The sequence below is a fragment of the Ostrinia nubilalis genome, chromosome 18 (assembly GCF_963855985.1).
Source record: "Ostrinia nubilalis chromosome 18, ilOstNubi1.1, whole genome shotgun sequence".
In the NCBI taxonomy this organism is placed as follows: Eukaryota; Metazoa; Arthropoda; class Insecta; order Lepidoptera; family Crambidae; genus Ostrinia; species Ostrinia nubilalis.
Window position 1 is genome coordinate 13,613,540 of NC_087105.1, and position 12,147 is coordinate 13,625,686.

General features: G+C 35.7%; 1 protein-coding gene across 1 annotated transcript in view; it reads left to right on the forward strand.

The window, feature by feature from the left end:
* The first annotated feature begins 7,591 nt into the window (after window positions 1-7,591).
* Window positions 7,592-12,147, forward strand: part of LOC135080782 (nephrin-like) — a 154,440-nt gene continuing 149,884 nt past the window's right edge. The window contains exon 1 of the mRNA XM_063975510.1: window positions 7,592-7,786. The gene's annotated coding sequence lies outside the window, so the exon portion shown is untranslated. The remainder of the gene's footprint in view (window positions 7,787-12,147) is intronic.

Sequence of the window (12,147 nt, forward strand, 5' to 3'; positions counted from 1 at the left end):
CTTTTCCAATGGAGAAGAGCTTGTATTCTAAAACAGTGCTTTAAAGAAGATGATTGAGTTGGATGGTGTTTGGATATTTTTCACTAATAGATAAAACTGGAAAAGCTGTAATTTTCTACTGATCTAAAGTAGATGCATGGCTTGTTTAATTTTTCTCTCTAATCTTTAATACCCAAACACCGCCAAAATCAGCTACGATATTAATAATTTAATATTTTAACCAAGAAAATTAGTTTGAGAATTTTAATCTCGCCTCCTAAGATAGCAGAGCACTATTAAATGCCATTATTCCTGCCTTTGTGACTACGAGAAGTATTAATTGGTTTTTAAATTGTGTTTTCTTAGTGTTTCACATTAAGTACCTAACCTTTATATTTAAACTGGTTGTGTTCTTAAACCTTTTAAAAATACCTCGTAGACATAATATTGTAAAAGAGGTGTACAATTTTTGCGGAGGATTCATGAATGAATTGGTTTAGTAAAAATAATCTTCATCAAATTCTCATTCACTGTGTTTTCGTCCCAACATTGTTAAAAATAATATTTTTAAAATGTCTTGATAAGAACAAATTAAGATCTATTTAGGTATGTAATTGCAGAGAAATTCTTGAGTGGCGACCGCGAGCCGGAAGACGTAGCGCGGGCAGGCCTCCCACTAGGTGGACAGACGATCAGGTGAAGGTCGCGGGAGGTGCCTGGATGCGAGCGGCGCAGGACCGGTCTATGTGGAAATCCTTGGGGTAGGCCTTTGTCCAGCAGTGGACGTCTTATGGCGATGAGTGACGTTCCACTTTTCTGTGCGCGAGCGTTTTTAAAAACGCGCAGTCCGCCCTGACACATGGTCATTCACAATTTATTAGGGTAGACGTAAACACTGTGGAGACGCACAATCGCAATACCGCTAATGGATGGCGATTCATAAAGCAATAACGTTCTTGCTGATAACGCAGAATGTTCTAGAACCAACTTTTGGGTACCGATGATAACGTAACTTAGCGAAGTGTAGGTGTAAATGTTATGTAAAACTTTATTACACAACCAATTAGGTAAATAAAACAAAATCATCCTAAGCGATCTTAAGATTAAATACAGAGGAACAATTTTATTGTAAACAAACACCTTTCTATAGTTAAAACAGTTTAAGGTTGTGGAAGCGTATAAAATATGTTTTTTTTTACAATGAAAGATCTTATTTAAAACCTATAACTTCTAAAAAATTCGTGAGTTATTTCAAATAATGTACTTCGTAAATAATCTTGTTTGATTGAAATAGTTAAAAAATAACTTTGTAATCAACTTTTAAAACTCACGCGATAGAATGAACCGCCAAAATCAGAAAAGATTATGAATGAGTTAGTGATACAGTGAAATTAATGTATAAATTTCTTATTTAAAAATTAACTTGTTAATCACATTTAATAACTACTACTTTCCCCAAATTTACTTCCGTCACTGGAAACCCCGCGTTATTTATTCATGAGATTCCGTTATATCTTATTAGATAAGCGGGGTAAATGATTTCACCACTTCCCGAGATAACGGCTTAAGTGGCGATTCCTTCAGCAGTAATGCTGGTTATTAACGTAAACAATTTACAATTGTTTGATAAGAAAGACGTAAAGTTTTAGATAATTGCCCAATTTTCATTGCGAGACGAATAAAATTTAACCACAGTTAGTTTACGTTTTCTTGGATGTCGTAAAAGGCAAATATGCGAATATTAGGCCTCCCAAACTCAAGGTTCTGGAGTGGAGACGGGATGGGGATACCCACCCATAAGGTGAACCGACGACATGGTAAAGTTAGCAGGAAAGCGCTGGATGCAGGCCGCTAGCGCTACCAACTGAGCAACATGAAAAGCATTGGGGGAGGCCTATGTTCAGCAGTGGACGTCCTATGGCTGAGATAATGATGATGATGATGCATTTAAAGAGAGTCGTGCTCTTATACTGGAGCTGGAGACTAAATAACCTGACAGTTTTTAAAAGGATCTGTTGCAATCACTTCGAGCATAGTTAGAAAGAGTCGTGCTCCTATAGTAGAGACTAAAAATGACCCGATTGTTTTTGAAAGGATCTATTGCAATCACCCACTGAAAATCAGTGTCTTGGCAGTCACACTGTCAAGATATTACTGAGTGGGTGACCTTTTTTGGCAACTGCTATTTTTTTTTGTATGTCTTTGTTGCCTGAATCTGTTGTTGCCAAAATAAAGTTATTTTCTTTCTTTTTTCAATCACTTCGAGCATAGTTAGAAAGAGTCGTGTTCCTATAGTAGAGACTAAAAATGACCCGATTGTTTTGAAAGGATCTATTATGATCATTTTGGGCATAGTGCATCTATTACTGCGGCAATACAAATCACTGTGACGACCGTGTTTATGGGCCAGTGATGGATGCGATAGTCATATTGATAGCTATTGTGATAGGGGTTTAGTGGTACTATTCGGTTGCATCGATAGTGTACACACATTGACGACAGAAAATTGTATAGCCATTTATGTATATTGAGATTAGATTTGGAAAGCTAATTTCGATAAAAAAGTAGTTTAGATAGTAAAAGAGCTTATAAACTTTTTCAAAATCTTGTACTACTGCGACTAAATAAATAGTTGACAAAAAAAACACTTTTTTAAACAATAAAATCCCCCAATGGGATTCAAATCTCTGGCCTAGGCTGTAATCACCTCTCGTTCCCAGCGCTGCAACTCCTATGTAGCCAGGATCTACAGCTTGACCGCCAATAAAAACTCGGTCCGATAGTCGTCACCAAGCCATCATTTTTGATTCATTTATGATGTCAAAATTGAATCATAAGTCAGCTTTATGGATCACACCAATGGCCTAAACATTCCACGAGCAGCTTAGCTTTACCCAACGCTAGAAATAAATACCGCCTCATTTGACTTTCAAAAGCTAATCCCCGCAAACTCAGTATTTCAGCATTGTTTGCGTCAAAAAACCGCCGGTATACAACGCCCGGGCGTGCGAACGACACCGTTAAAAGAATTATTTATGGAGGGCCATAGACAAGTTTACTATTGCTGCAAACATCACCGTAAAGGCCCACAGTTTGTGGTCCGCATAAAAAGTTGGTTAATGCGATCACTCTCTTTTATCTTGGTTCCGTAATTGTTAAAGATGACACTTCGCGTCTTTATAAGATCGTCAAGTGGAATAGGGAAGGTGCTATTCATGCAGGTGCTATTTTGGCGGGTGCTCTACGGAATACATAAGAAACGACCTGCCCCGGGTTCACACAATATGCCTATGTTAACCAGAAAAAAAAACCAATGGTGAAGGATTTTTTAAATCAGCCCAGTAGTAAGTACTAGCAATGCAAACATAAAATGTTTTCCTCTTTATAATATTTGCATGCGGTACGTTAATGCTCAACGATATTAGCATTTTATTTTATTTTTATTCTCGTATTTAAAATGTCCTGTACTTCAGTTATGCTAATAAAAAATAATTTTTCCAAGAACTGCCCGTAAATTACTTTTAATTACTTTTAAGTGTTGTAAATACTAATCTGAATGAAGCAATTCCTGTAAATTATGGCCATTGTATAGCTGGTAACTTTGTTTTCGATTGCTTCATACTCTCCCTTAACATAAAATATGTAAAGTCGATGGATTTTGATAATTTATTGAAATGTTACAATTTATCATTGAAATATGCGCTGAATAAAGCAATTTAATTCTTCTTCTTAAGAGTGGTCAAGTTGTCACTACTATAACTTATTGTGCAATGTTTTATAGTGTACGATCTTATCTATTTCACCTTTTTGTGACAATAAAAGCATCAAATAAGTTACCTATTTTATTCTATTCTATTCTATATTAGAAGTTACGGGGCATAATAATTGTATAAAATATTTTTTGCTGATCACCAACCTTCAAGATGATGAGGGCGAAGCTTGGTTTGAGATCAAACAGAACTAACCCTAGTGACTTTTCTATTACAGAAACCGTTTTCCTATCTCTCCTAAAAACCAGCGGAACCCTAGTTAGTTGACCGATGACCCTCGTAATTTTATATAGTCTCCGGAACTCTTCTAATTCACCGCCCTCGAGGCTCATAATGTTAATAACATTATCTGTCGGGAAGCTTACATCAAGCTGAAGATAATGTATTATAGCGTTTAGTTTAGTATATTCGTCTCCCTCAATGTTTACAACCCTACTCTCTTATTATTGAAAAGTTACGCCAAGCATGAACTATGGATTAAAATGTCATTTACAATCCAAAATCACAATTTAAGCCAGAGTTCAACTAGGGTGTAACTTTTATTAATAATATGAGGGCTAGTGTCTAATGTTGTATTTAGTATTTTATGCAGAAAAACCAGCTACCGACATAGCCCGCAGAATTAAGTGGTATATTAAATGGCAGTGGGCGGGGCACATAGCTCGAAGAAAGAACATTTCTTTGGGGCAGAAATGTTCTCAAGTGGCGACTACGGACCGGAAGACGCAGTGTGGGCAGATCTCCTACTAGGTAGACCGACGATCAGGTATAATTGTCAATAAAAAGTAAGATGACCATCGTATCATACATCTTGACGCTTCTTCAAATTAAATACTTCAACTTAGTTTCTGCGCCGTAATCTGACAATGTAAGAGCGGTTTTATTTTTATCTTGCTCTTAGATGGACGCAATAAAATTTACGGCTTTGTCTAGCTCTGACGAGTATTTGTAACATTAAGGTTTGTGGGGATTCAATTATCCACTGCACATTTCAGTTTAGCCGCTAACTTTGTAAGATGAAGTTTGATTTTTGTGCGAGATGTCTAATAAGTTTCGATTTTGCCTAAAACTTTTATCTTACTAAGGGTGGATTCGACCAAACAAGAGTAAATATTAATCGCAGAATCAGTATGGGAAATATGTCAGTTTTGACATATTTCCCATACTGAAACTATCAATGTCCCAGTTATGCCATGAGTTATTCTCGGAGTGATTTGCTGAAATCAGGCATCCTTCAAAAATTTCACAACGGGCGGACCTTCACCAATTTTTACTCATTATGTGGTAGTGGTATACAGGGTGGAATTTTGTAATGCCACCTGGAGGGAAAGAACTCTTAATATTGTAGATAGAAAAAAATCTCAAAGAATACATTCCTTTATTTTTGAAATGAAATAGAACTGCATTCAAAGATTTCCAAAAATTTGCTTGCCACACCCGGGAATCGAATCAACTAAAATCTGTTAAAAATTACACCCTGTATTTTTATTACATCGATCGTTAGGGTTAAGTCTTAGTATAAAGATAAAATCTCTCTAACAAACTTGATAAATCAAATGAAAGGAAAACTATGCAATCTTAAATTACTTTAATTATGTTACAGAAAATTGTATGGTATGGTAGTGAATTTTCCAAAAAATTTCGAAAATCTTTGAATGCAGTTCTCTTTGTTTTCAAAAATAAAGGAATGTTTCCTTTCAGTAAAATTTTTTATCTACAGTATTAAGAGTACTTTCCCTCCAGGTGGCATTACAAAATTCCACCCTGTATAAGTATAGTTTGTAGAGCTGATGACCGCTAGGACAGAAAAGTTCTCGAGTGGTGACCATGGGCTGGAAGATGCAGCGTAGGCAGACCTCCTACACGGAAAAGTGTATGACAACTGCTTTGTAAATAAAACTAACAATATAATTTTATTACCAGCAGAGAGTACGGTCTTGCAAACACGACTGACGTCCTGCTCCAAACGTCTTAATTTAAAAGGCTCTAAGTGCTCTTTCAAATTAGACGTTTGGAGGTCTAACTGCTACTCAAATTCCACATATCACAAAACTAACTGTAACTATGACATTGACATTGTGATAAAGCTGTAACTGTTAAGGTGTGACCACACCGAATCGTTTGACGTGCGCAGCGTAAGCCCGCGACCCTATTTGCAAATCACATATTGTTGGGATAGCGCGCGTCGCAGACAAACGAATGCGGTTACAGGAATATACAGAGTGTGCTGTCTACTTTAAAATGCATAGAGCGAAGCGAGCGATAGCCGGAAAATAGCTAGAGGAAAATATTTAATTGTTGCTGTCTATTTTAAAATGTTTGAAGCGAACGGAAATCGCTAGAAAGAAGGAAAGATTTAATTATTGACAGAAATGGAATAGTTTCGCTAACTATGGTTAGACAACCTCCACACACACACACACACACACACACACACATTAATGTAGGTATGAAAACAAAGCTTGCAAATTAGTTTTTAAAGAATGCAACCTACAAAAGTTCTTCAAATATTTTTCACCACAGATTGCAATTGAATTCTAGCGGTAGTCTGTAACTGCAAGTTACTAGGTACAAAATTTACAACTTTACAAGTTTAATTTATTCTCTGATTTAAAGATACTAAATACCAGGAAAACAGAAGTAAACATACGAGTGTTAGCGTGCCAATAACGGAAATCAGCAGAATGGAAACATCTCAATAGACACTCGGCCTTATCTTCCAAAATTACTTCTACTTGACGAAACACTACAGTACACGCTTAGCGGAGATTTTTTACTCTCAGATTTGCATCTCAATAGAATAAACTACTTGCTTTGTGTAGACGAAGTAAATTGATTTCTGAGAGAGATTGTGTTCAAAAGTGAGACGTATGACAATGGGGTAAGATCGCAATCTGTTGTTGAGGTATTTTCAGCACGCGTTATTTGAGGATGGGACGGTGTCACATTTGATGTGCCAACAATGATAAGCGGCAGTATAGTTATAGTTATGAGCTAGTTTTGAAACTTGGTCTAGAATTAGATGTTGACGATCGGATTGAACTATGTTGGGAATTTGGCGGTTTGGGGGAAAGATAAAGAGCTTATTAAATGTTGCTTCAAGCGACAATAATATTTGCTTAGATTATACTTTATAATCGTTTAATTGAAACATCATAAAGGTAGCAGGAAGACGCTGGAAGCTGGCCGCTACCAACCGGGCAACATGGAAAGCATTGGGGGAGGCCTATGTTCAGCAGTGGACGTCCTATGGCCGAGATTATGATGATGATGGTGAATTGAAACATTATAAGTGTCAAAGTTTTCATATTATTTGTATGGGCATTCAATGGTATCTGCAAGAATCTACTTTACATTAATTTACAATCTTCTTTTACAATTTAAAAGGACACATTTTGTAAAACTTAACAAAATCAATAGAAATATTTTTTTTCTGATACAAAATTGACTCGACTTTACGAAAAAATGCTACACAAGCTTTGGAGTTCGGCACATTCGGTTTGAAAAATAAATGACACAAAATATCATTATGGAAAAGAATACGTAGTACCTACGAAACTGCAACTGCTCTACCATCAATTCTTAAAAGTTGGACTCTGAGAGTTTCATTTGGCTAATTCAGGAAATTCCTTCGTTATCTACGCAGTTAATCTAATAATAAGACATGACCGATTTTTATCTCCATCCCAGATATTACAGTCAATATACCCGTATTTACTCGTTGCAATAATCTGTCGCCGCACAGCTGGAAATAACTCGTCCAATTTATTTATAGTAAACTCGCTTCGCGCGCGTAAAACCATGAATTAGTGGAATCTGTAGTCTAAGCTCGAGCAGCGGCGCGCGCGCTCGCGTTCGTTCTAAATTCAAACGCCGGTTCTGGATTCCCGCCGATTTCAGTATTCCTTTTTTAAAAGTTTCCGTTGTTTTTAAAAAGTTTTGGAATGTTTTTGGAACGAAATGGTGAATTGGTGATCAGTTGAGCTGATGCATAGTTTCAGTTGTGATGTTTTTTTGGATTTTTCGCAATGTTACCTGTAAGTGTTTTTTGATGACAATCCATTTAGAAAGCAACATTTTTATTTGTTTTGGTTTTGTTATCTACCTAATGACGATATGAAGTACATAAATTATAAATGCAAAACGTGTTTATTTAAAGTTTTTGTTTATTTAAGATAGGTATCAAAGATTTTAATTTTCAAACGTCTGAAAAATGCCTTTGAAATCGTCTGTTTAACTCAAAAACAATATTGTAGATCTTTTTATTTCTTATGTTATTCTCAAATAGTACATTATCACATAAATCATGTAAATTACATACGAGTAAATAAAAAATTCTTGAGTCTCTGACCCAGGGGTTCCATATAGAATTTATTCAGCACCTTTTTATGCCTATTACGATCTAATTCGACTATAAAGGCCCTCGCGAGTGTGATGGAAGGCGATATATTACGCCTGGTCATAACACGGTCAAATAAAGATGAATTGACAACAGGACTGTCGACGAAAATTGATCCGACAATAAATAATTTAATGTAGAGGTCCTAGGTTCTTTTCTTAGATGGGGCAATTAAGGAATAGTGATTCCACGGCATAGTAGGTACCTGGATGCGTAGGACCGGCCGTTAAGGAAATCCTTGTAGGAGGCGTTTGTCCAGCAGTGGACGTCCGTTTGTCCAACAGTGGACGTTATTTGGCTACGATTCCACGGCAGTAACCAGTTGGGGCAAACGTGGAATAGGACAAATCACATGGCAATTGGTATTAACTTAGTGGTTTGGAGATTGAACTAAAATAGCTGCTGTAGTTGTGGATTCATTCTAAATAAGCAAATGTTGGTAGGAGTACGAACATTTATATCCGAGGTCATGGGCGTTTGTGATGTGGGATGAGTTTATGAATAAATTTATTTTCATACTTATAAAAACGTCAAAAGTATGTTATGATGTACCCTTTTAGGCTATACATCCTTTATTACTTTAATATTCTTTTGCTAATTTCGCTTACATAAAAAATAGTATTTTAGATAAAACGGTTTAAAAGACAGCTTAATGTTTTATGAATACTCGTTCATCCTACATTATAATATTCTGTTTTGAGACAAATAAATACATTCTATCTATATATCTAACTAGCTGACCCGGCGAACTTCGTACCGCCTTAGCGTAGAGATTTTCTTTATATTTTTTTCCGTAAAAAACCTTGTACAGAGTATTAGAAAACTACAAAAAAAAATCAGCCAAATCGGTCAAGCCGTTTTCATGTTATGTCGTGACAACGGAAAACGGGTTTCATTTTTATATATTTAGATAACCTAAACAGAACTACTATACGTCAGATCGTAAGTGATTAACTGGTAGGTAAAAACTATCACTTACTACTATTAATCCACAGACATAGTAATTAAGGATAATATTGTAAGATTGATCATGCAATCCGGTTCGGCTTCCGTAGTAAACGGAATGCAGTTAAATGTAATTTTCCATGTTGTAAACTGAACTCTAACTTGATTAATAACTCTTTTAAAACTTGGGTGCAAACGTAATTAGAATAACTAATCTCTATTTAGTTGAAATTTCATTGATGAAGACAATAGTAAGTCGGTTTAAAAAGGATAGCATATTATGAAAGTAAAAATGATCAATGTTTGTTTGTTACGTTATCACACCAATAAATGTTCAATGAATATTCATTTAAAAATAGATGAGACTTTGGAAAAACACTTTTAGGTTGAATAAAAATTGGAAGAAAGAAAATGTAGAAGAATGAAAGTTTGAAAGAAGGACTTAAATACATTTCAGTTAATAAATGACAATAATTTCCTTTCAGTTTTACATAAAAAGTGTTTTAAAATAAGTAGTAAAGATTTTGCTACCAATTCTTGATCTTGAGACGCGCAAAATTTCCATGATAGCTCAAAATCCACGCAGTTATAATCTAGTCTTAATACATATACACAGAATACCTAAGTATCTAAATCTCAGTTTCACAAAAACCGGGCCCATTCCGCAGCTCGCGTAGTTAATACCAACAACGTACCAATTTAGAGGCCGACCTGCTCCCAATTCTCGGTCGCACGGGAGGGATACCTGCTCAATTCGATACATCCTCCCTTTCCTCCGCGTTGATTCATGATACTATGTTATGTAATGAATCAAGGTCACGCTGAAAAAATCCTAAAGGGCAGATTAATGTGACATTGAATCTTTGTAAAAGCCAAGTAGGTATATTGATTTACCAGTGAAGTCAATTATCTGTACATATCTGTCTGGACCAGTGACATCAAAATGTTTGCATATGTACGAGATAGGTATTTTTTTTATCCACAACGAGGAAGCTCTTGGCCTGTATCTCACCTGATAGTAAGTGACGATCAGGCCCAAGGTGGAAGCGAGCTTCACCCGGAATCCTCAACCACGGAGGAACTGGCTATCTTACTTCTATCTGCTGTTCTTAATGGGCTATCTTGAGCCGTTGAAATTGGTAGGTACACTACTCAGTGTCCTTAGATTATTAGACCTTTAAATTAAACCAGTTAAGCTTCAAGCCCTGTGTATAAAAACCAATTGAAAAAAATCATGTAAGTATCAAAATATTGGAAAAAAATATAGAATATTATTATGACTTTGATCCCATTCTTCAATACATGGATGGTGACCAAACAAAATGAAAATAAATTGATTATTTTTTCATTCTGAAATTCATTTTTACTACTTATAAGTGTACTCCGTTCCAGGCCATTTAGTTTCAAATCTATCGTGTAAACACTACCACCCAACTTAAATCTAAGACTATGAAAATAGCCCCATCAACACTCCAATAAAAATCCTCAAACAACAACCAATAAAACGCCCAGCGCCCAATAACCGGTCAATGGGAGGTGAATTTGTCAAACAAACGGCAATAACAAATACATTGGCGAGCGGATCATTAATCAGCCGTTTAGCTATCGGGCCATTGTTATTAATCGTCGGATGCCCGGATCATCTTCGGTTCAACCGGGCATGGGAGCGTGACCGGCATTTTTTGAGCAGTTCCTTTCAGAAGGTTATTCTGGTTCAGATATGGGTTTACAGTTGAAATGAGCATTTCACGTATTGGAAAGTATAGAATAAGAGTCGTAAAGTGAGCTTGGAATGACTTATAGCTGGATTCCTGAAAAAGTTAGATCTATGAGTCGATTGTAGTAATCATTTTTTTCTAGCCCCTGGCGGTGCGAATACCAAAGGGAAGGAAGTCTAATGGCAATTCTGACGATTCAAAACGATTTATAGAACAACTACCTGACCACCCAGAAATTTATATAAATAAATAAATATCCTTGGACATTTTACACTGCGCCTCTAGTCCCAAACTAAGCAAAGCTTGTACTATGGGTACTAGACGACGGATATAAATATCTTTTTTACTACTTATTTTGCACTCAGTTAATGTTTGACGAAAATTCTGACGAGTACTTATGACTGGGTGCCCACCAGCTTAATTAATATAAAATTGAATTTAAATAACAATAAAGTTGAATTCGTATACAATATAATTATACTGCTCGCTCATTCTAAATTATTGTCCAAACGAGCAATTTTAATGAGATTTTAATTTCCACGTTTAATTTCAACAATTGGACAAATTCTCTCAGGACATTAAACTATTTTGCAAGCGGAAAACACTGTCATTATTCTAATTGAACGTAGCTTTGTAGTGGACGTAGTGTATTCAATTTTAGTTGCAAAGCCTTTGAGCATGTTTTAGTGTTTTAAACGCAAATAAAACGGACTTAAAAGGCACTGGGTAAATCCATTTCGGGATAATTGCAAAACGTTAATGTGAAAATGTATATTAGATTTGGTTGAAGGAACTTTTTATTATATCAGTCCCTAATTTTTTTTTAATCCTCAGGCGTCTTACATGTTTTAATTGGACTGACGACGACAACTTTGCAACGTCATAACAAAAACAAATACAAAAATGTAATAAAAAATACATACAGTCGAATTGAAACCTCCTTTTTTTAAGTCGGTTAAGAAGTGATTTCCTCTATCAGGGAATCTAACCTCAAACTGCTGTATGAAGAGAATCCAACTCTATTGGGTTATGGGGCGACTCGTTCTCAATTGAAACATAGAATAGAGGTGTATTAAAAAGGGCTAAATATACCTACTTATGTGCCGATTATATACTCGTAGTTACTAACGCTGTAATATCTTTAAACGTTTCTTCTATTAAAATAAGACTAGTATATTTTTTGTAAGGACAGACGGCGCGCCTGAAATATCTCATACAGGCTCAAACACTCTGCAAAGCATTTTATTTACTTTTGAATGTTAATCTTTGTCACAATTTCGGACATAAGCGCTTTAATTTAGACATTCCATTAAGGGAAAGCCAGACGAAAATAATA